Source organism: Euprymna scolopes, chromosome 33, assembly GCF_053919585.1.
Source record: "Euprymna scolopes isolate OS-2025 chromosome 33, ASM5391958v1, whole genome shotgun sequence".
NCBI lineage: Eukaryota > Metazoa > Mollusca > Cephalopoda > Sepiida > Sepiolidae > Euprymna > Euprymna scolopes.
In genome coordinates, this window is record NC_136514.1 from 16,352,216 (window position 1) to 16,377,692 (window position 25,477).

The window sequence follows — 25,477 nt, forward strand, 5'->3', positions numbered from 1 at the left end:
TACTTTATGGTGATTAGTTATAAATTCACAGTACTTTATGATGATTAGTTATAAATTACACAGTACTTTATGATGATTAGTTATAAATTACGCAGTACTTTATGATTATTAGTTATAAATTACACAGTACTTTATGATGATTAGTTATAAATTCACAGTACTTTATGATGATTAGTTATAAATTACACAGTACTTTATGATGATTAGTTATAAATTACACAGTACTTTATGATGATTAGTTATAAATTACACAGTACTTTATGATTATTAGTTATAAATTACACAGTACTTTATGATGATTAGCTTTAAATTACACAGTACTTTATGATGATTAGTTATAAATTACACATTACATTATGATGATTAGTTATAAATTACACAATACTTTATGCTGATTAGTTATAAATTAAACAGTACTTTATGATGATTAGTTATAAATTCAACAGTACTTTATGATGATTAGTTATAAATTAAACATACTTTATGATGATTAGTTATTATGATGATTATTTATAAATTACACATTACTTTATGATGATTAGTTATAAATTACACAGTACTTTATGATGATTAGTTATAAATTACACAGTACTTTATGATGATTAGTTATAAATTACACAGTACTTTATGATGAATAGTTATAAATTACACAGTGCTTTATGATGATTAGTTATAAATTACACAGTACTTTATGATGATTAGTTATAAATTACACAGTACTTTATGATGATTAGTTATAAATTACACAGTACTTTATGATGATTAGTTATTATGATGATTATTTATAAATTACACATTACTTTATGATGATTAGTTATAAATTACACAATACTTTATGATGATTAGTTATAAATTAAACAGTACTTTATGATGATTAGTTATTATGATGATTATTTATAAATTACACATTACTTTATGATGATTAGTTATAAATTACACAGTACTTTATGATGATTAGTTATAAATTTCACAGTACTTTATGATGATTAGTTATATATTACACAGTACTTTATGATGATTAGTTATAAATTACACAGAGCTTTATGATGATTAGTTATAAATTACACAGTACTTTATGATGATTAGTTATAAATTACACAGTACTTTATGATGATTAGTTATAAATTACACAGTACTTTATGATGATTAGTTATAAATTCACAGTACTTTATGATGATTAGTTATAAATTACACAGTACCGTGTGATAATTAGCTATAAATTACACAGGTCTTTATGATGATTAGTTATAAATGACACAGTAATTTATGATGATTAGTTATAATTTACACAGTACTTTATGATGATTAGTTATTAATTACTTAGTACTTTATGATGATTAGTTATAAATTACACAGTACTTTATGATGATTAGTTATAAATTAAACAGTACTTTGTGATGATTAGTTATAAATTAAACATTACTTTATGATGATCAGTTTTTATGATGATTAGTTATAAATTACACATTACTTTATGATGATTAGTTATAAATTACACACTACTTTATGATGATTAGTTATAAATTAAATAGTACTTTATGATGATTAGTTATAAATTACACAGTACTTTATGATTATTAGTTATAAATTACACAGTACTTTATGATGATTAGTTATAAATTACACAATAATTTGTGATGATTAGTTATAAATTACACAGTACTTTATGATGATTAGTTATAAATTACACATTACTTTATGATGATTAGTTATAAATTACACATTACTTTATGATGATTAGTTATAAATTACACATTACTTTATGATGATTAGTTATAAATTACACATTACTTTATGATGATTAGTTATAAATTACACAATACTTTGTGATGATTAGTTATAAATTACACAGTACTTTATGATGATTAGTTTTTATGATGATTAGTTATAAATTACACAGTACTTTATGATGATTTGTTTTTATGATGATTAGTTATAAATTACACATTACTTTATGATGATCAGTTTTTATGATGATTAGTTATAAATTACACATTACTTTATGATGATTAGTTTTTATGATGATTAGTTATAAATTACACAGTACCGTATGATTATTAGTTATAAATTACACATTACTTTATGATGATTAGTTATAAATTACACAGTACTTTATGATGATCAGTTTTTACGATGATTAGTTATAAATTACACAGTACCGTATGATTATTAGTTATAAATTACACAGTACTTTATGATGATTAGTTATAAATTACACAGTACTTTTATGATTAGTTATAGATTACACAGTACTTTATGATGATTATTACACAGTACTTTATGATAATTAGTTATAAATTACACAGTGCTTTATGATGTTTAGTTATAAATTACACAGTACTTTATGATGAATAGTTATTAATTACACATTACTTTATGATGATTAGTTATAAATTACACAGTAATTTATGATGAATAGTTATAAATTACACAGTACTTTATGATGATTAGTTATAAATTACACAGTACTTTATGATGAATAGTTATAAATTACACAGTACTTTATGATGATTAGTTATAAATTACACAGTACTTTATGATGATTTGTTATTAATTACACTACTTTATGATGATTAGTTATAAATTACACAGTACTTTATGATGAATAGTTATAAATTACACAGTACGTTATGATGATTAGTTATAAATTACACAGTACTTTATGATGATTTGTTATTAATTACACTACTTTATGATGATTAGTTATAAATTAAATAGTACTTTATGATGAATTGTTATTAATTACACTACTTTATGATGATTAGTTTTAAATTGCAAATAAGATGTGTTTACAACATGTGAAAATAGGGAGAGAATGTAAATTTTATTTAATTTAATTTGTTTTGTTATTACATTTTCACATCAAACAAGGCAAATTGCCACTTTGTTGTTGAGGGCTATATTAGGGGCAACAACTACTGGGATACTATGTAGGGATTTTGGCAGCAAGATGTCGGTTCACGTTATACTTGAACTTCTGCACGTCAGTACTGTTGGGGAAGCAGGGACCTGGAATGGAATTCCAAAGTCTAGCGGTTCTGGGGAAGAAACTATTGGAGTAGAAAGATGTTTTACATGTAGGGATCTCTACAATGTGGGAGTGCGATTTAGCAGCCTGTCGGGTTTGTCGAGGGTGCTCACGTCGTGGGGGCACAAGTGTCTGCAGTTTATCAGAGTATTCACCACTAAAATACTTGTAGAACAGGCAGAGGGATGCAACATTTTGTCGATGGGACAGAGGCTGAAGCTTAGAAGCCAGTTCAGGGCCTATCAGGTTTGCGACTCTCTTTTGAACCTTGTCAAGGAGCGAGAGACTAGTAGCAGATGCACCAGCACAAATGTGACAGCAATGCTCCATACATGGGCGAATGGTGGCCTTATAGAGGTACAGGATTCTTCCGGGTGTTAGTAGTTTTCTAGCACGGTAGAGAGAGCCCACCTTTCTTGCAGCGGACCAGCAAATTTTTGCTCGGCTATAACAATAATTTGCTATTTTTTTTCTTCTTTCTTTTGAAGAGAAGCATAGCATTCTTTGAAAATTTGAGAAATTAGGATGTTTTAAAAATTGTTTTTCGAGTATTTTGTCGAAAAATAAATTTACTTGTAACTTTTAATTTATAGTCTTAATTTATTTTCTTTTCCTTACATCTCTGTCTGTCTGTCTGTATCCCTCTCTCTATATATCTTTCCATCTCTTTCTCTCTCTCTCTCTCTCTCTCTCTCTCTCTATATATATATATATATATATATATATATATATATATAGTTTTACTTCGAGTCCTAACGGACATTTAAAAATGTTTAAAGATATACGGGGATCGATCAATGTTTCAACATATATTCGAATGTTCAGTCTAAGATATCTTTACTTCTCAAACTTTATGTTGAAGTGAAGAACATTTATTTTTTCTTCCTAACAGCGTTGTAGTATATTTATCTGTCTGTATCTAGATTTTAGGAAATTCCAGGACAAGAATTCTTCTGGTCTGTTAGAGAATCTATTTAAGAACTGTTACTTTAGATAACATCACTAGGACAGAGTACACGATTCTTAGAAGAAGCGAATGTATAGCAGTGCCTCGGAGATCTAAACAGGGCTTGTAATACTGGCATTTTCAATATTTAATCGATAATTTAATTGTAGAGTTAAGCGTCCTTATATCAGATTGTCCTGTATAGCGATGCTGAATAGAAAGATGATGATGTCTCGTAGGTAATTGAGTTTTATTATATATGTTTATGTACGTATGTGTTATGTGTTGCGTTGCTTCCCTGATGGTGTTTGCGCGGATAACCTTACTAAATTAGTTAATTATTCGCGCCAACAATAAAATCCACAAAAAGGTTAGTACATCATTGTGTTTTTATTAGAATCACCCCAGAAAAATTACAGAGCCATGTGATATTAGGATATAAAAATACTACTTGAGGTTCAAAATCTAGCTAACGATAAGCAAAAGCGAAGGCTGCTGCAAGAAAAGTGAACTCCCTCTATCGTGCTAGAAAACTACTCACATCTGTACCTCTAAAAAGTCATCATTCGCCCACGCATTGAGTATTACTGTCACATTTAGGCTGGTGCCTCTATCATTAGTTTCTTTTTCTTGGATAGGATCCAGAAAAAGGGTATCCAATCTAATAGGCCTCAGTTTCCAACTCCTGTCCCATTGCCGCAATGTTGCCCCCTGTGTCTCTTTTACAAGTATTATAATGGAATGTGCGCTGATGAACTCGTTGCACTTACCCCCCTTCGACGTACATGTCCCCGACAAACCCGCTTAGCAGCAAAATCACTGCATTCACGGCCTTTAAAAAAATAGAAAGTTTTCTACTGTAATAGCTTCTTCTTTCGAACAGTTAAATTTGGAATTTCCTTCCTGCTACCTGTTTTCCTGACTTTACTGATATGCAGAAGTTTAACTGTAATGTAAACCAACATCTTGTTCATCTTTCTTAGGCATGGTCTCAGTTAGTAGCCCCTCACGAATAAACTGTACAGCTTTTTCGAGCAATGTTTATTTAAATTCATATAATCGAAGATAATAACTTTTCAATACAACGATCCACTTCAGAACGGTATCTTACAAATACAAAGAAAACAAACAAAAACAATATTCATAAAAGTTCAATCCCATTCTCACACAAAGCAGAAATCGCAAAAAAAAGAGATTTAAATTAATTCCACATCAAGGAACCAGAAAGAAAAATGAGAGATAGCAGTATGTAATTCAATAGACGCCACTCCTTCGCGTATATATATATATATATATATATATATATATATATATATATATATATATATATATATATATATATATATATATATATATATATATATAAAGTATGTTAAAATTCTACAAGACAATGTCTGTTAGGTGTACCGGAGTTTCATGTGTTTGGACATGACGTTTTTGAAGTAGAAACGATCTTATTTTATCTGACCAAATTAGCTACATTGTCAGACCGAATTTTTGTAGAACTTTAAATCCAGCAGTTTATTGTTTTATTGTTTTAATGATATATATATATATATATATATATATATATATATATATATATATATATATATATATATATATATATATATATATATATATCAGCAAATAGGAAATTAAATCTTGTAAATTCAAATCGAAAACAAATTTATTTTTTAACGAGGCATAAAAATAAAAAAGTAAACACTTTTCTTTATTCCATGGAGTTTCGACGAATGACTGGTATCATCAGAGGAGATATTAATGTTATAGCGATAAAAATTGAATTAACTCTAAATAATATACTAGAATATTCTAGAGGGGAACAAAAACAAGATGGCGGCTTCGCTTGACATTGAATATCGTTCTGTAAATACAATGCGCTTGTTTACTTGTTACTTGAATATTCAGTGATCCTGACATCCCCTTCTCCGAACACAATGAAATTTGACAACGAGATGAGATGAGGTATAAAACCAAATATCAAATTTTAAAAAACACACATGGTGATAATTTAAAAAAAAGAAAACGGCAGAATCTTTCGTACAACATTTTTTTTGTGAACACACGAAGAATAAAACCTTTCTCCACAATAATTTATATTTTTGAACACACGAAAAACACTTTTTCTACAAGAAATTTTTGAGAAAACACACACACACACAAACACACACACACGCAAACACACACACACAAACAAACAAAAACAAATTAAGCAAACAAAAATTTTTTGCGAAGAAGAAAAAGAAAATGTTATGCACAAGCGAAAAAAAAATAAAGCGCAATTATTAACGTAATGGATCTGAATTTATTAGAAAAAATATTGCGACACCAGCAAAATAAATGTTTAAAACAATTTAATTGAAATTTTGACGGCACAATCTCACAAACACTTACTGGAAACACCAACATCACTTTCTCCAGATTCCACAGCAAGCACAATAACGGATTTTAAATTTAATCCAGATTCAAAACAAACTTTTATCGCATTACATATACAGTGGAAGGAAACGTTTCAGTACAAGTGCGCATGCGTGGGCGACGCATGGAAAGTGTGTTTACTACTTCGGCAGCTGGACAGAGCAGAACATGAAAGATATTAAAATTTCATCCTTTCGACCCCCCCCCAAACTCAGAAAGTTTCACATTTGATGAAACGACAGGACCGTAACTAAATATTTTTAGAGAGTCAGAATCTTTATTTAATAGCCGTTAAAATTGTTTAAAATGAAAGAAAAATGTTACAGACGATTTTGCCAAATGTACTTGAATTGTTAATCTACAATGCGCGAATTTTCGGCCGAAATCACTGACAGAGAATATACTGAATAAAACGATTCATAATTTTGAATTAAAAATCAGTTTCAAAAGGAAAACATATAAAATCCAATATATTGTACGATCGTTTAGAAACGATGTTCAGTTTATTTAAATTGCCAATGAATTTTGACAATTATTTGACAAAAGTTTTGTCATTTAACAACAAAATCAGAAAAAATAGAAACGGAGGAGCAGTTAAAGACACCAAAATAAAACTAGCATTTTAGTCGTGAGTAAGGCAGTTATTCCTGGAAATATTTAAAATCAAAATTAAAATAAATAAAATAAAAACTGTTATTAATTTTTATGTTGATAAATAAATAAAAATAGAGTAAAATAGAAAATCATGAATAATGGTTAAATGAAAGAAAGAAATTATATATATATATATATATATATATATATATACATATATATATATATATACATTTTTTACCTCCATTATAAAATCTGTTTCAATTTGAGTAAGTCTATCTTCTGGCATGCTGTTATACTTTGTCTTCTAGTTAGAATAATTACATATTGCTTATATTACTTTAAAACGCTGTTCCAATGTACGGTTGATATGTTTTTATCGTTATAACGCCAGAATTTAAAATTCAATATATATATATATATATATATATATATATATATATATATATATATATAATTATTTTAAAAATAAGGCTGAACGTCTGTGTATGTGTGCGTGTGGTCACGAACAGGGTCCTATATGGTTGACTATTTAAAAAAAAAACTGATTACATATAATTATAGAAGATGTATAGAGACACAGGAATGGGTATGTTTGATCTGGCAGAACGGTGGTTCATTAAAATTGTGGGTCTGCGTTCGCGCCTGCTCCACAAAGTATGGAAATAAAAATTAAAAAAAAATGTTTACAAGTGTTTTTGATATAGATGTAAATAAGAATACTTTGATAAGTATGTTTTAACTTAAATAGGGATGATATAATAAAATTAGGGGGTCTGCGTTCGCTCCTGGCCTCCAGAGAATGGAAATAGGCACATACTTTAATAAAGAATTTTCATATCTATCTGCGAAAATATACTTTGATAATTATGTTTCAGTTTGAAGAAATATGGTATAATAAAATTATAGGGTGTTTGTTCGCACCTGACCTCCATAGAATGGAAATATATCACAAAGTTTAACAAGGTTTTTATATAAATCCACAGTATATTGTGATAAGTATTTCAGTGTGAACAAGTATGGTATAATAAATTATGGGGTTTATCTATTTTATTTTTACTTTCATCATATTTTGCTTTGGCTTTTATACCCCCAAATTAAACCCAAAATTTACAACCCCTCCTTTTCATAACCTATCATACTTTCATAAATCAGAGTCCATTTTCTGTAGGCTGTTATTGAACCCAGTCAACGACGTGTGCTTTTGCTAGTATATATATATATATATATATATATATATATATATATATATACATAAAGAGAGAAAAGGAGACACAGACAAAGAGACAAACCGTGTGGGATAGAGAGAGGTTTGTGCATTTATAAGTTAAGATTTAACTGAAATATTTTGCCCTGAAGATAAATATTATTGAATAAAGCGTACAGATTTGGTGCAAACATTAATATGAAATCAATTCTCGCGTAAAGTGATTAATCGAGCAGGAAGAAGAGAATATGCTGTCTACTTTCAATATTCATTCATTTAATATATATATATATATATATATATATATATATATATATATATATAAATGTAATTCTTGGTTCGTTCAAAGTGAATAAAACCATATTTCTACGTTACTATTTTAATTGAAATTTTCAGAAAATTTATCTGTAAAGTCAAGGAATGTTTGGATGTTATTAAAATAAATTAAGATCGCAAATTATAAAAAATATATTAAATAAAATAAAAATATTTTTCGTAACTGCGAGACTGTCCGCCATTTCATTTCCGGTAGAAGAAATGAGCCTTTCACGTGCACCACACGTTGACGACTTTCGAATTACAACATTTAACTATCTATTTGATAGATGGGTAAAAAAATTCTCTACTTTTTAAATTATATATATATATATATATATATATATATATATATATATATATATTGTACTTTAACCTTACAATTGATTAAATAAAACATATCATAAAACTTTAATTAAACTTGGAAATACGATTTAAAAAATAGCGCGGATAGGTAAGTGCACTAGCACCATTTGTTTATCTTATTTTTTTATTTTTAAAAGCTTTCCTGGCAAAGCCATCCTAAAATAAATTTGTCTAATTCTTAATTTCTTATGAAAAAAAAGAAGGTAAATATGAAGAATTACTCCACCCTCAAAAATTCCTTTAAAATGACCACTCTTATAGGTTTTCGGGGTCGCTGAAAACGAAAATAACGTTTCTAATTAAGCCAAACGAGTAGTTTTATAAGATATAGAGAAATGTTAGTTTAAAAAAATGGAGGATCACTTTTCTATAATAATTTAATGTAAATAATCACCCACTTTGTGGCCACGATTTTTTTTTTGAGGGGGGGGGGCTTTCTTTCTACCCTTGGAAAATCCTTTAAACTTACCTATTTAAATTGGTAGGAGGGGCGGGGGTGTTTTGGCGGCCGCGGCCGATAAAACACCCCCGCCCCTCCCACCAGATGTAAACAGAATTTTTGTAAAATATTAAACAGTTCTTCTGTTCGGTTAATGTCGGCACTTTACTTATGTTAAAACAGCTAAACTGCATAAGCACCTGTTAAAAAACTATACAAATTCTATAAAATAGAACCAAAAATAAATCGGCAATTCCCCCCTAAAAAAAAATACCATTGAGTGCATTTCTTCATATCTTGGATACAACGTGTTTACTGGAATTTTAAATGATTTTCCGAGGCTGGAAAGAATGTCCCCCGCCACCCCCCAATCGTAGCCACAAAGTGGGTGATCATTTTATGTTAAATTATGATAGAAAAGTGATCCCCCGCTTTTTTTAGAACTAACATTTTTTCATACCTTAGAAACTACTCGTTTGCCGTAATTGTAAACGTTATTTTCGTTTTCAGCGACCCCGAAAACATTTAAGAGTGGTAATTTTAAAGGAATTTTCGAAGGAGTAATTTTTCATATTTACCAAAAAAAAAAAAAAAAAAAAAAAATATATATATATGTATATATATATATATATATATATATATATATATATATATATATATATATATATATATATATAGCATCCCGGAATTTTGATAAAATTTTCCATTTTCTCACGTTCGTATATAACAAAATACTTTTTGGAGTGAAAGTTCAGTTCCATGACGACCAGCAGACTTATCCGCTCATGTAAATTAAAAATGTTTGTAAGTGAGAAATTATCAATAAACGGTTTAGTTACTTTTTGAAAAGAGTAAAGCAAAAGTAAGTACGTGAGAAATTATTAATACATGTTTAGTAAGTTTTTCCTTTTATTATTCTTAAGGAGTAAAACTTTTTTAATCATGAAAATAGTTAAGCCAACGTAAATAAATAAATGAATAAATGTTTGTACACGTGACAAATTATCAATAAATGGTTTAGTTACTTTTTTATTATTTATGAACAGAGTTAAGCCATCGTAAGTAATGTTTGTAAAAGTGCCAAAGGCAACGTAAATAAATAAATAACGAAAATATTACGTGCGCATGCGTTAGCCTTGACTGAGGAGGGACTAAGGAACGACCATTAAATAAGTCGCCATGGAACTCAACACTCAAGGAGTACCAAAATAGTTTTCATGATATGAAGAAATTTCTTTTCCGAAAAGTGGATGATAACTTTTCCATGTAAATTTAGCTTAAAATGGGCACCCACTTTCTGGCTACCTGAGGAAGGGAGGCATTTATTTTCGTGTTTATTGGCTTAAAGGTTTTTTGACAAGGCAGTTTGGTACGCGAGTGCATAGTTAACCGCATTCGTTTATGCTCGTATGTAGCGTAAACAAAGGCTAGGTTTGTGAAATGGAAAATAGTCCCAGAGTTCAGGGGTTATTACCATGCAAAAGAAATCAAACAAAAAACATTTTAACCAAGAAACACACAGAAAAATTAAAAAAAATAGCATCCATTTTTTCTATCGAATTCATTTTGCTGTTTTTATTGAAAACTATTTTCTCCCGGATTTTTGATAAAATTTTCCATAAAGGGCCGTGCGTCCCACGTATATAACAAACATTTTTTTTGTAGATTTCGGTGTGCTAAAAACGAATCTGCAAACAATTTCCGTCGCAAAAAAGTAGTTTTTATGATATGAAGAAATTACTTTTTCAAAAAGTAGGCGATCACTTTTCCATGTAAATTTAACTTAAAATAAGCACCCACTTTCTAGCCACCTGACAGAGGGGGGTTTTTTCCCCATGTTTATTGGCTAAACAGCTTTCGCTTATGCTCGCGCGTAGCATAAACGAAGGCTACGGGTGTGAAATGGGAAATAGTCCCAGAGTTCAAGGGTTATTACCATGCAAAAGAAATCAAACAAAACACTTTTTAGCCAAGAAATACAGAAAAATGTCCCTCTCTCAGGTGGCCAGAAAGTGGGTGCTCATTCTAAGTTAAATTTACATTGAAAAGTGATCACCGACTTTTCGAAAAAGCAATTTCTTCATATTCATGAAAACTTTTTTTTTGCGACGGAAACGGTTTGCAAATTCGTTTTTAGTACACTGAAATCTACAATAAAATATTTCGTTATATATGAACATGAGACGGGCCTTAAAGTAAAATAATACCGGATTTTGGGGTCAGATTTGTCGTTTAGTTGTATAATATCCTAAAACCAGGTAATCACTAAAAGGAACTCTTAAAAGTCGTCACCTGTATCGAGCAAAAGTTTAAACTGTATTTTGAGTAATCCACATCACAAGGTAATGGTCCGAAGTAGGCATAATCCTGGAGCCATTTTCTTTGTTTATATAATGGGGCCGGTAATTTTTTTTTTAGGTTCGTTGGATCTATTTATTAATAAACATATAAATTGATATATTTAGTATTTTTTATAATTATAGAACATGAGTTTCAAATTTAACTCCAAAATAACTTCACGCAAAATAAGAGAAACTGAACTGATAAGAAAAGAAAAGAGTTATAATATTTTTAATGTATTCTTTGTCTTACATGGAATAATTAAGAGCTTTTGATTTGAAATTTAAACATTTGACGTCATGAATTTTTAAATTCATTGAATGACTAAAATTTTATATATATATATATATATATATATATATATATATATATATATATATATATATATATACAGTATCGGCCATAATATAAAGAACGGAAAAAAATTACAATTATTCATGTATATTTCAAAAATTAGTGCATGGATTTTTCTGAAATACTCAGAATAAACAAATAGAACCAATGTGTATAAACTAGTACCAAAAGAAAAAAAAATTACGATTTAATATTGAGAAATATTTTAGTTTCAAAATATATCTGTGGATTTATCCTGGCCAAAAGTTAAGGAACGAAATAGAAAATTTATTTTTAAGAGACTAAACTTTACATAAACATAGCTAGTTTTTAATATTGGAACTGCTGATAAGCACAACAAAGAAAAATGGCGTCACCGACTCGCAAAACTTTGTCTCTCCAAGAAAAAAAAAATAATTTTAGACAATTACAAAGAAAAGAAATCAATTTCAACAATTTCTAATATAGTTCGAAGATCAAAAAGTGTTGTTCATCGTGTGATAGCTCGATATAAGAATAAAAATACATTAGAAGCATCCCTAAAACCGGCAGAGCCCCTAAAACGTCTCAAAGAGAAGATAGGATTATTGTAAGGCAGGCTCTTAGTGACCGGTTCACATCCGCAACATCAATTTCTCGTGGTTTTAATGAACAGACTGGGAAAAATATATCTAGAAAAACTGTTTCTCAACGGTTAGCAGCTGCCGGATTGTATGCCAGGGTGCCAGTATCTAAACCCTTGATCTCCAAGAAGAATAAAAATAGCCGTTTGAAGTTTGCCCATGAGCATGTCGTCTGGACTGATGAACAATGGGCTAAGGTTCACTTCAGCGATGAATCCAAGTTCAATTTGTTTGGATCTGATGGCAAGAAGCATGTACGGCGTAAAGCAGGTGAACGATTATCCTCCAAATGTGTTAAAAAGACACTTAAATTCGGAGCGGGGAGTGTTATGCTGTGGGGTATCATATCCTCGGAAGGAGTTGGCCACTAGTTCGAATCTATGGTAGGGTTAATGCGCAGACTTATAAGCAGCTCCTTCAACAACATGTCATTGAGAGCTTACGCCTTTCACCTAATCAGCCAAGCATTTTTATGCAAGATAACGCCCCTTGCCATAAAACTAAAAAAGTGATAAGTTACCTCGAGGAACAAGAAATAAAAGTAATGGACTGGCCAGCGCAGAGTCCGGATCTGAATCCGATAGAAAATATTTGGAAAATGATTGGAGAAAGAGTACAGATGAGGAATCCCCAAAATCAAAATCATTTGTGGGATTTATTGAAGGAAGAGTGGGAAAAGATAAATCCTGAATTTTGCAAGAAACTAATCCAGTCTTGTGGTCGAAGATGCAGTGAGGTCATAAAGAATAAAGGGATGTTCACTAAATATTGAATGAATTTATTTTTTAAAACATTTGCATTAAAAAAACATAAAGTTTCTATTTGGTTCCTTAACTCTTGGCCAGGATAAATCCACAGATATAATTTAAAACTAAAATATTTCTCAATATTGAATCGTAATTTTATTTTTGTACTAGTTTATAAACATTGGTTCTATTTGTTTATTCTGAGTATTTCAGAAAAAATCCATGCACTAATTTTTTAAATGAATAATTATAATGTTTCTTTCCGTTCCTTATATTATGGCCGATACTGTATATATAAATTCTGTATTCACTCCCAGGCATTTCGTCACGGCAAAACTGGAATGAATGACGATCTCTGGATGGGTTTAACTGCATCCATTTAGAAACAGTCTCCCACTTATGTGGAGACCTGTTTAACCCATCTTGTCTCTTTGGTCTCTCAACAATCAAATCTCTAAAATAAACTCGGCTTATTTAAACTGGAACCCTTGACACGTCAGATCGAATCCCCGTTTGCATACCTTCAAGAGCAACTCAAGGTTATCCAGTTTGATACCCGTCACAACATTACTCTTTGACCTGCAATGCTCGCTCAACCTATTGGTTACCACGATTCAATTCCATTAATTACTACTACCAGAGAGATAGTTATTATATATATATATATATATATATATATATATATATATATATATATATATATATATATATATATATATATATTTGTTTACTGTATTTTGGGGAAAGAGTTCCGACAAAATGCTCGATTACAAAGAAAAACTTTTTCGATATAAGACTAAATCCCCCTTGCCCCAACAAAAATCAATAGAAGGCAGACCGGAAACAAAACAAACAGTACATAATTACTAAAATGCATTAAATAAAACAATTAAGAAATTAAAAAAGCAGGATATTCATACTGGATTAAAATATAATATACAGAGATAGAAATAAAATATAGTTAAATAAAAACATACATCATTATATAAACAAACAAATGTGGACCTAGAAAAATTTGTCCCGGGGCAGAAAACAAGATGGCTGACGAGAGCTGAACATTATTTACGTGGTACCATTAACTGTTTCCCATTGTGTTGGGCTTGAAACTGACGGTACCAATGTTTTTTTCTGTACTTCTGTATAATTAATAAACATATATATATATATATATATATATATATATAGAGAGAGAGAGAGAGAGAGAGAGAAAGAGAGAGAGAGAGAGAGAGAGAGAGAGAGAACTGAATAAATTCTTTACACTCGGCGTTGCCCGGCGTTTACCTAACATATATACGTTGACAGATATGAAAATGTTTTTGTAGCTTTGAGGGAAACTTATTTTTTCACTGACATTTTCCAACATGTATATTTCAAGTAAGATATGATTTTTTACACCTGACAGCATTGTGTCATTATGTCATTGACAGCTGGGTACGAAAATGTCTACCACCAAATATAATAAGTGCTTTTCCTCGAGAAGTCTGGAATATAAAAGTTTGCTACAAGCGAAACTTTAAGATGGCCATATAACATTACGAAATAAATGTAATACTTATATGTATTAATTTCTATTACTTTTTGTGTGATACTATGTATTGATACGCTACTATGTTCATTTATTTCTCTATTTCTTAGTTTTGTAATAGAGCGCTAGCGAGCGTAGGAAGCAGCCGCCGCAACAGCCAACATATGCAAATGATCGATCGGTGTGTGAGGTGACGTCACAACAACGAGTAAGAAGGAAAGAAAAAGATAATAAAAAAAAAATGGCCCGACAAGGACAGAAAAAGACGTGTTATATACGTGGCCAGAGGGCGACACGGAAAGACCTGTCTTAAATAGGGTCGAACAAAGATAGGTTACCACGCATTTGACACGGCAGAATTTTGTTTTTCTTTGATAACTGAACACATTTCTTTTTATTATATGTTTTAAGGAATCAGGAACAATATTTTTTTTAAAAATACATTTTGTTTTAATTTTTTTTTTGTTTTTTGAAGACAGGTAATTTCCTTAGCGATTTTTCCTGTTGATCGAAATAAAGCGTCCGTCGACGGCAAAGTAGGTTGAGAAGGGTTGGAGAAAAAAAGAAGTGAAAGACGTAAAACATTTCATTTCATTTTTTAATTTACGTTCCAATATTCTGCTTAGCACATTGGAGTATGAAAAGATTTTTTAAAAAAGACAAAGCGCTATTTTGGAAGTACCTGTAAATAAATATATGTTGTTTCAACTTAAATAATGTGAGTCGAATTCTTTCCATGTATTTTATTCCTTGTTACTGTCTGTAAATGGCTAACGAGAGTGGAAATGTGACAACTACATTACAGTTTTATATCAAGCTTAAATTAGAAATAGCTGACTTTGTATGAAGTGCAAGGAAGGGGATGCGGTAATGAAAGGGATTTTTTTTTAAATTAAGAGTTAACACTTATCAAGGCTCGAAGGTTATTTGAGGATGAGAATTAATGACTCTAAGGTGGTAGTATAGTAATTAATCGTTAATGCTATAAATTGGGTAGAATTTGATTACGTATGAAGATGGCTCTACAAGAATTTGTTTACATTGATATGAAGTCTACTATGTTTTATTTAACCGGGAAGTGGTTGTAAATAATCGAGTATTTTTGTTTTTTGAAAGTTTGGGACCATAGATTAGAGTTCAGTCGAAAATTTACCATAGAAATAATGATATAGAAGAGACAAGCTCGCAAAAAGAGATTGCAGATTAGAAAAAAGGACATCCCACTAGGTTTCGAAGACGATTTTGAATTCTGTCGAGACTCCTGTCCAGATGTGTTAACAGTACTCCATTTTAGGGCGTACATGACTCTTATACAGATAGAGGCTGAATCGGCAGTGAGATACCTTCTGGAGCGATAGAGTGATCCAACCATTTTTTCAGCGATTTTGGCAACAGATTTGATTCATGTGTTCCATTTCAGATCAGGAGTGAAGGTCAGTCCCAAGAGCTTGTCAAGACATGAATCTTCGTCAAGACGAGAGCTATTATTTTCAGTTGGGGCGTGATGGGGATGAGAGTGAATCTGATGAAAGGAGAGAAGCTTTCGATGCATTACAATTAACAAGCCACTTTTTTCACCATTGCACCACCACATTCTCAAGATCAGAAGAGAGAGAATCAGATGAAAACGACAATACAAAAGTGAAAGAAAATGGAAGAAAAAAATAGATAATAGACAGGAATAAATACTAAACAATTTTTAAAAAGTATTTAATTAAACACATTTATTTTACACAAGATTGAGTAACAAAATTAAAAAAAAATTATTTAAAATAATTAACAATAACCATCAGCACCATCGGTATTTCTGCACTTATTTTTTAGGTTTTTCCGCCATATCCCGACATCCGACGTAAACCGCCGGAATATACCGAATAAAAAAAAAAGAATACAACAATTTTGTCCCTCAGTCCTCATTTTTTAATGAGTGATTTTTCTGACAAAGGGAGAAGAAAAAGCTGTTTTCTAGGTTGGCAGTATTTTGCGCGAACAGTTGGCAGAGATGGCGGAAATTTTCTGTTTCTATGTCTATCCTTGTAGCCATGTCACTAGTAGGGGTGCTGGAGGTAAACGTTTTGTCTGGGCTGACGTTATCCGCCTGATAGTCAGGGACCCGAACCTTGGGTTAACCACTAAGGAGGCTGTCCTATCAGCAGGTGCAAAGTACTGGGGCTGCTGTATTGCCATTTGGTGAATGGGTTCTGGACCATACAGTAGCTTCTGGTGGGGCTTCTCGATGCCATACTAGTGGGTAATTGTTACGGCTTTACCTTATCATTAGCTACAAAAAAAAATTCTTCGTTTCTTTTTCTCTCTTAGTTTCCCCTCTCTGTCCTGCTCTAAATAAATCTGACGACCTATTCCACAAATTCCAAAATTTCATCATGGCATGTTTCAAGAAAAAATACACGATTAAACCCGGTTCTCCAACTTCCAACGTAGACCCCTACTACCATGTCTCCTTCTCCAACATCAGGGGTCTACGTTCTAACCTTCCAGAGATTGAAACCCAATTACAGGAGACTCAACCAGACCTTTTATTTTTAAGTGAAACTGGCATTGGACAGGCTATTTCCCTAGAAGAGTTCGCAATTACAGGATACTCTAACTTAACTTCTAAATCTGACCCCCGAGATCGCCATGGGCATGGAATATGTGCCTATATTAAAGATAGCTTTCCATGTGGTAGGGACATCTCCAGGGAAGATCCTAACTTACCCTATATGTGCTTCCGGGTTGCTTTAGCTCACACTACTGCATTTATATTTACTCTCTATCGCCCCCACAACAGCAGAGTTACTATCTTTCAATGCATATCTGAGAAAATTGACCAAGTCATATCTGCTTATCCTTCAGCTAACATTCACGTATGTGGAGACTTCAATGTTCACAACGTCGAATGGTTGACCCACTCAAACAAGACCGATGATGAGGGGAGGTTTTGTCATGATTTCTCCATTGCATTTGACCTCACTCAGATTGTTCAGGAACCCACCCGTGTGCCCGACAATGACGGCCAGTATGCGAGCCTACTAGACCTTTTTCTCACAACTTGCCCTGAACTATGTTCAGTTTCTGTTCTGTCGCCTCTTGGATCTTCCGACCACTCTGTTGTATCAATTAAGATAAAAATGAAATGTAATAAGTCCCCAGACGTACCTCTCCATCGTACAGTATATCGATACACTAAGGCTGACTGGGATAGCTTCCGTACATTTATATCTGATCTACCTCTGCATTCCATGTTTAAAAAGGATGTGTCCTCTATAGTATTAGACCTGACGGAATGGTTAATTGTAGGTATTGACCGTTTCATACCCTCGAAAAAGATTCAGCAAAAACCTAACAGCCAGCCATGTTTCTCTCCAGAATGTGCTGCTGCCATTGCGCACAGAAATCACTTTTTCCACTGCTTCAAACGTAATAGATGTATGGAAACTAAAGCCGCTTTCAGGACTGCCAGCAACCATTGTAAGAAAGTAATAAAGAGCGCAAGATAGTAGTATGCTCAATCTGTTAAGTCCAAAGTAGCTGAGCAGCGGCTTGGTTCCCACCAGTTTTGGCAAATAGCAAACAGAATCCTGAACAGAAGCGTGTGCTCAATCCCAACTATTATCAATGGTCCTGAGGTAATCTCGTCAGCATCAGACAAAGCCAAACTCTTTGTCAAGAACTTTGCAGCTAATTCTACCCTGTGCGACCAAGGCCGCCAACCCCCAATATTTCCTCTTGTATCAGAAAACACGCTATGTGATATACGTATATCTGTACGTTATGTTGCGAAGCTAATCAAAAACCTTGATTCCAGTAAAGCAACTGGCACTGACGGTATTCCAATTATAGTACTAAAAAACTTCAACCTGAACTAGCGCCCATACTTACAAAAATGTTTAAACGTTGTCTTAAGGAGAATAGTTTCCCATATCCCAGGAAAATTTCATCACTATGCCCTGTATTTAAGAATTTAGGTGATCGCTCATCCCCCTCTCAGTACAGGCCAATAAGTCTCCTGTGCGTCATGAGTAAGTTGCTAGAATCTGTGTTAAATACAGAAGTAATCAACCATCTCAACAAAAATAACCTTCTTAGTGACACTCAATATGGTTTCCGTTCTGCTAGATCTACATCAGATGTGCTTACAGTTATATCGCATAGGATTAGCAAATCTCTCGACGGTGGCAATCTTTCTAGGGCAATTGCTCTTGACATATCTAAAGCCTTTGATAGGGTATGGCATAAAGGTTTACTTCATAAGATCGCTAGCTGTGGTATAGCTGGAAAAGTCTTCTCAATTATTAAATCATTTCTTTCTGATAGGTTCATAAGAGTAGTAGTTGAGGGGCAAAAATCAGAAGCTCACAGTATTAATGCCGGTGTCCCTCAGGGGCCCATCCTGGGCCCAACTCTTTTCCTGATCTACATTAATGATCTTCCAAATCACATCCTTACATCATTTGTAGACATTTATGCTGACGACACTACCATTTATGGTAGCACATCTAAGACAGTAAACGACCAAGTTCTCTCCAATTCTCTCTCCTCTGATCTTGAGCAGGAAGTACAATGGGGAAAGGAGTGGCTGGTTACTTTTAATGCATCTAAAACCAAGCTTCTCTCTTTACATCATTAACATTCTGATCCACATCTGGCATCAATTGAAATGAATGGCTCTCGTCTTCAGGAGGCCTCAAGTTTTGACAAGCTTCTGGGCTTGACCATTACTCCTGATCTTAAATGGAACACGTACATCAAATATGTTGCGAAGGCCGCTGGAAAAATGGTGGGATCTTTCTATCGATCCGGTAAATATCTCACTGCTGATGCTATTCTCTATCTGTATAAGAGCCAGGTACGTCCAAGGATGGAATACTGTTGCCACATCTGGGTAGGAGCTGCTAGAAAGGACTTGTCCTGCCTTGATAGAGTTCAAAATAGACTTCGTAGCCTCGTAGGAGATGTCCTTTTCTCCTCCTTGCAACCTCTATCTCACAGAAGAGATGTTACGAGTTTGTCTCTGATGTATCGTTATTTTCATGGAAAGTGTTCGACTGAGCTTCAATCAATGGTCCCCCCTCGCCAAACTTTCACAAGAAACACTCGTCTAGCTGTAAACACTATCAATAATACCCCCCACTCTTTATCTGTGCTTAAACCTAAACGTAGATTCCATGAACAAAGCTTCTTTCTTAGAACTTCCCGCCTGTGGAATTGCCTTCCGTTTTCCTGCTTTCCGGCTGACTACAATATGGTTGTATTCAAGTCTAACGTAAATAAGTTCTTGATGAGCCGTTCCATATAAGTTATCAAATTTACAAAATTTTCATTACTAATGATTACTATATTGTCCAATTTCTACTGTACACTCTTTAACCCTTATCCTTGAGTGGCCTCTTGGCCTTGATAATGTGGTGATGCCTATGTAATAAAAAAAAAACCCGAAAATGATAAAATCAATCTACCGTTAGATTATTGGTATAAAACGTATATTTATTTCGTCAGAACGTCTTTTTTTGTAGCATTTGTTTTTCTTTGAAAAAATGTACAAATGTTTTTTTTTATATGTTGTAGGGAACCAGGAACAATATTTTTAAAAATACATTTAGTTATAATTTTTTTTTCTTTTGAGGACATATTATTTCCTTAGTGATATTTTCTGTCGATCAAAAGAAAGCATCCGCCGACGGCAAATCGGGCTGAGAAGGTTTTAAAGTGAAAAAAGGAAGTTCTCCAATCGAGTAGCCTTCGGCTTGCAGATCCTTTTCTTGGCAGGACGCGACAACCTTTAGCCACGACAGGAATACAAGTCGGTACTTACCTTTGAACGCGTTTGTTACTTCAGAGAAAAAAGTCGAACGTGAATAAAAAAAATGCAACGAAATATTTTACTTTTTTTTTACTTCTTTCTTCTTTCAATCTATTTATGTGCCGCACGTGTTTGGTCAATCGGTTTTTCATTAGCTGAGTGCGATTCGATATATTCTGGTAGTTTTTTCTTGCCCGCCGGGATATAACGAGCCAAACTCACGGAAAAAAATAAGATTAAAATAAATGTAGAACTACCACAAAATTTACAATTTATAGTATTCGAAATACTGTTCTTATCTCAGTTGATATTTCGTTCATAGAATTTCTTTATAATCGATAACCGATAAAAAAGTTTCGATCTGAAATCAATAAGAGAGACAATATTGACTTCTTTTCGTCAGTCATGATACATAGAAGTGATAAGTAAGGGGAGATAACAACGTTAGTTTTTTGGATTTCTTAAGTGTCGTCTATTTATTTCATAAATCGTGTGCCAAACTGTGGGGCGAATATATATAACATGCATCTTGACAATTTATTCTCTCCCCAATACTTTCACAGTATGCTATGGAGGGATAGAGAGAGAGAGAGAGAGAGAGAGAGAGAGAGAGGAAGAGAGAGAGAGAGAGGTGAAGTGGCAGATGATGTGTTGACGACTGATGACCAGGCCGTCTTCCTTCGCTGTCTTTTTTCCTCTCTGTCCGTTTTACTCGCATTAATTTGTTTGTATTGGCACATCTTCACAATTGTCAAATCAAAGCTACATTTCAAGTGGTTGATTACATTTTCGAAAACTTGTTCAGCTGAAGAATGTTGAATTCCAAAACGTTTGTACATTCTTTCCAATGTTATGATTTCTGATAACATTTCTTGTGTTGAAGACTTGTCAAGAATATTAAAGTGTGTGCACCCAGTTCCATATGCGTGTTTGTACAACCAGCAAGAATTCCGGCTTTTGCACACAATTCAACATTGAGCTAATTACAAGGAAATAAATGAGGGTGACGGTGATTAAGTTGTTAATGACATCGTGTCTGCCAAGTAAAATTTTAGGTGATTTTAACTGTTTTTTATGAGCTAATATTAAAATACACGTGCCATCAAATACAGTTGTAAAGAAAAAATACACGTGCCATCAAATACAGTTGTAAAGAAAATATACTGTATCGAACACGTTTGGATATACATAGCTCTGAGTGAAATGTGTTTGCATATGTGAAGACAAATACTGTTTATATGAGTAACATTTTATACGCATATTAAACAGATTTATACACCGGGTTTAATTGCCGATGTAATAAGGCAAAATCATTCATTATGAGGGGGTATAATATTCCCTTTATACCCCGCTATTTCGAAGCTTTATGCTTCTCATCAGAAAAGGGACTATGGGGCTACATTGCAAACAGTTCAATGCGACATATAGCTAAGTGCGGAATTGGGGCATATTAAGGTATCTGCCGTATAGGGAAGTGCTTGACGATGGCATATGCAAGGTATCTAGGGTCAAACTAATGCAGATGAATTTAAGCTGTACTGAAACTTGAGAGAGATTTGGAATTATCAAGAATAAGGGATATGAGGAATAGGAGATACTAAATTATGAGAAAGATGGTGACGATATGAAAGGAAGGCACAGACACACACACATACACACACGCACGCACGCACGCACACACACACGCGCGCACACACACATATATAGACTAAAAAGTTGGAGTTCTTTTTAATGCAGTGTAAGTTTCTGGAAATACTTAGGTCATTATATTTACCACTTCATAGACCAAGATATCGATGGAAAATTCACAATTACAAAAGGAGATGCAAGCACATAAGAGAAATATATACAAGAAGCTTTAATTTAACAAGGTAAAATAAAAACGGCTATCATTAGCTGTTTACCTGTAGCTGTTTCGGAGATTTGAAAAAAAAAGACAGCTCTTAAATTGACAGCTTTCAATTGGAAAATAGTCCTTCCCTAATAACAAATATTGATATAATCCAGTAATCCAGTCACTATTTCATTAATATATATATATATATATATATATATATATATATATATATATATATATATATATATATATATACACGCGTAGTTATCAGTAAAAAATAATAACAGTAAGTATAATAATACTAACTAGCGGGACTTGTAGAAATTCCACAGGAGACTCATTCGTATGTAATATATTGATGATGACATTCTGTAGATGTTCAGCTTGAATGGAGATGCTCTGATATTATTGTAGTTTGTTTGTTAAAACTGCAAAAGTATTTATCTAAGGTAGCAGGGACGCCCGGCGTAGACCAGTCGTAAAGTACGCTTAAATATGGTATTTTAATTCTTGCAAATTTCCTATATATTATTATAGAGTTACTGTTGTAATAAGTTAAGTTGCGATTTTAAAAATAAAAAATATATCCATATGACTTGGGTGCATCAGCTTGAATCGAAACCAAAACCAAAACACACACACACACACACACACACACACACATATATATATATATATATATATATATATGTATATATATTAAAAAAGTTTGATTCATGTCCAGGTAGCTTACATCTAAAATTGCAAGTGTTTAGATCCAAAATTAGTGGAGGAGTTTGGTAGAGTCTGCAATGGTGAACTCTTAAATTTTACTTCTTGGAAGCCAAATCTTCGCTCAAAAACTGATTAAAAACTTGAATACCCTTTATGTAAAAATTTCAAATGTTTAGACCCAAAACTGGCTGAATAGTTTGCTAGAGATCCAATCTTTTGAACGTTGACCCCTTGGTATAAAAAAATTTCGCCCCAAAACCGATTAAAAGCTTTTTCTAATACACTTTATGTAAAATTTCAAATGTTTAGGCCAAAAATTGGCTGAGAGGTCAAATTTATTTAACTTTGACCCCAATTTTGACCCCATTAAGATTTATTGTTTTGGGCTTAAATTAAGTTAATAAGTTTGATCCATGTCCAAGTAACCTACATCTTAAATTCCAACTGTTTACACCCAAAATTGACGAAGGAGTTTGATAGAGTTTTCAAAGATCAAATCGTTGAACTTTTACCCTTTGACAGCCACATTTCTAGCCAAAAACTAATTACAAAGATTTCCCAAATCTCAATACCCCTTATGTCAAATCTCGAGTCTGTAGAATGAAAATTGGCAGAGTAATTTGGTAGGGAAATGTACACACCCAGCCAGACACAGACAGGCACACAGACAATTTCACTTCTATAGATATACAGATAAATTGAGTTTTTGTCAGTTATAATCTAAACTGAAACAAAAAGTTATGAATAATTCTTAATAAAATCATTTATAAAAAAATGAATGACTTCAGTGCCATCAGCTGTAATCGAAACTGAAACCAAAGCTTATAAAGAATTCTTCGTAAAATTATATATTACAAGAAATTTATGTTCATAACAATTAAACGACAATAACTCGGATATGCGTTATGAGATTATAACACAAAATAAATAATACAACGCTATTCTATCATTTAAACACTACCTTGTTTGAATATATGGTTAAGTGGCACGTTTAGTTATTTAGAACTGCTTTTAAGCTTCACTGCTCACTCATTTTTCGACCAAATTTCAAACAATTTTTACGGTTTATCAATCCCCTTTTCATATTGTGAAAAAGAAATTTTCAATTTTCGTTCAGTAAAACAAAAGTTATGATGAATTTACTGGTGTTTAAAATCGTAACACACTGTAAGGAGGCGAGCGACGTTTTTCTGACTGGTTTCCTCAGCAACCACGTCGCTTCAGCAATTAGTGCTGTTGCGAAAAGAGAAGTAACAAGTGAAACATAGAGAATGAAATCAAACGGGTGCCGTACATTGTTTTACACATGTGTATATATGTTATGTTTATAGGGGCCAATAATTAAGACTGAAATTAAGCAAAGAACAAGTGAATTTACAAAAAGCCTGTTAAAAACTATGGATTACAATAGAAAAATGCGAGTACAAAAAGTTATATGGTAAAACTTTTACATAGGAAAGAAAAGGTCAAGATATTCTAGTAAAGAATATAATAAATTTATAACTTAAAATATTGCAGCATTAAGATTTTAAAAAATCAATGCTGCAATATTTTAAGTTATACAATCATTATATTTTTTTACTAGCATGTATTGTCCTTTTCTTTTCCATGTTTAAGCTTAACCATATTACTTTTCATGCTCGCATTTTTCTATTGTAATTACCATATAGAGTAATCTTAAAGACCTGTTCTATTATATGTAAGTTGGCAAATGAATTGTAATAGAACTAAAGATGCATTAAAAAAGCTTACGTATCTTTGGTTCCAAACAAGCAAATAGATAAGGGGGGAAATACGAATAATACCCTAAAATTATTTTAGGTATTTTCTTTTGTTGAAATTCCTTATTTAAACCATATCGTTGACTTATCACGGCTAGAAAATTCAAAATTACAAAAGGTAATTCAATTATCTAAACAGGAAATCATTTACTCTGATTGCGAAATAGAAAACGTCAGCTGTTTACCATGTAGCTGTTTCAGAGATTGAATATATATGAAGGGAGAGATAGAGAGAGAGAGACAGTAAAAGAGAGAGGAAAAAAGAAAATGAGTAAAACGAGAGATAGCAGAATGAAGATACAATTGACCATGTGAGATAGGCTTAGAAAAGTGCAACGACTTTTGCAGCTTTAATAGAATTTATTCAGGTTTTCTAAATTGTTTTCTGCATGCAATGCGATATGAACTTTTTTCACCTGGCAAAGTGGTGTCATGGCGCCATTGAACGTCGAATAATTA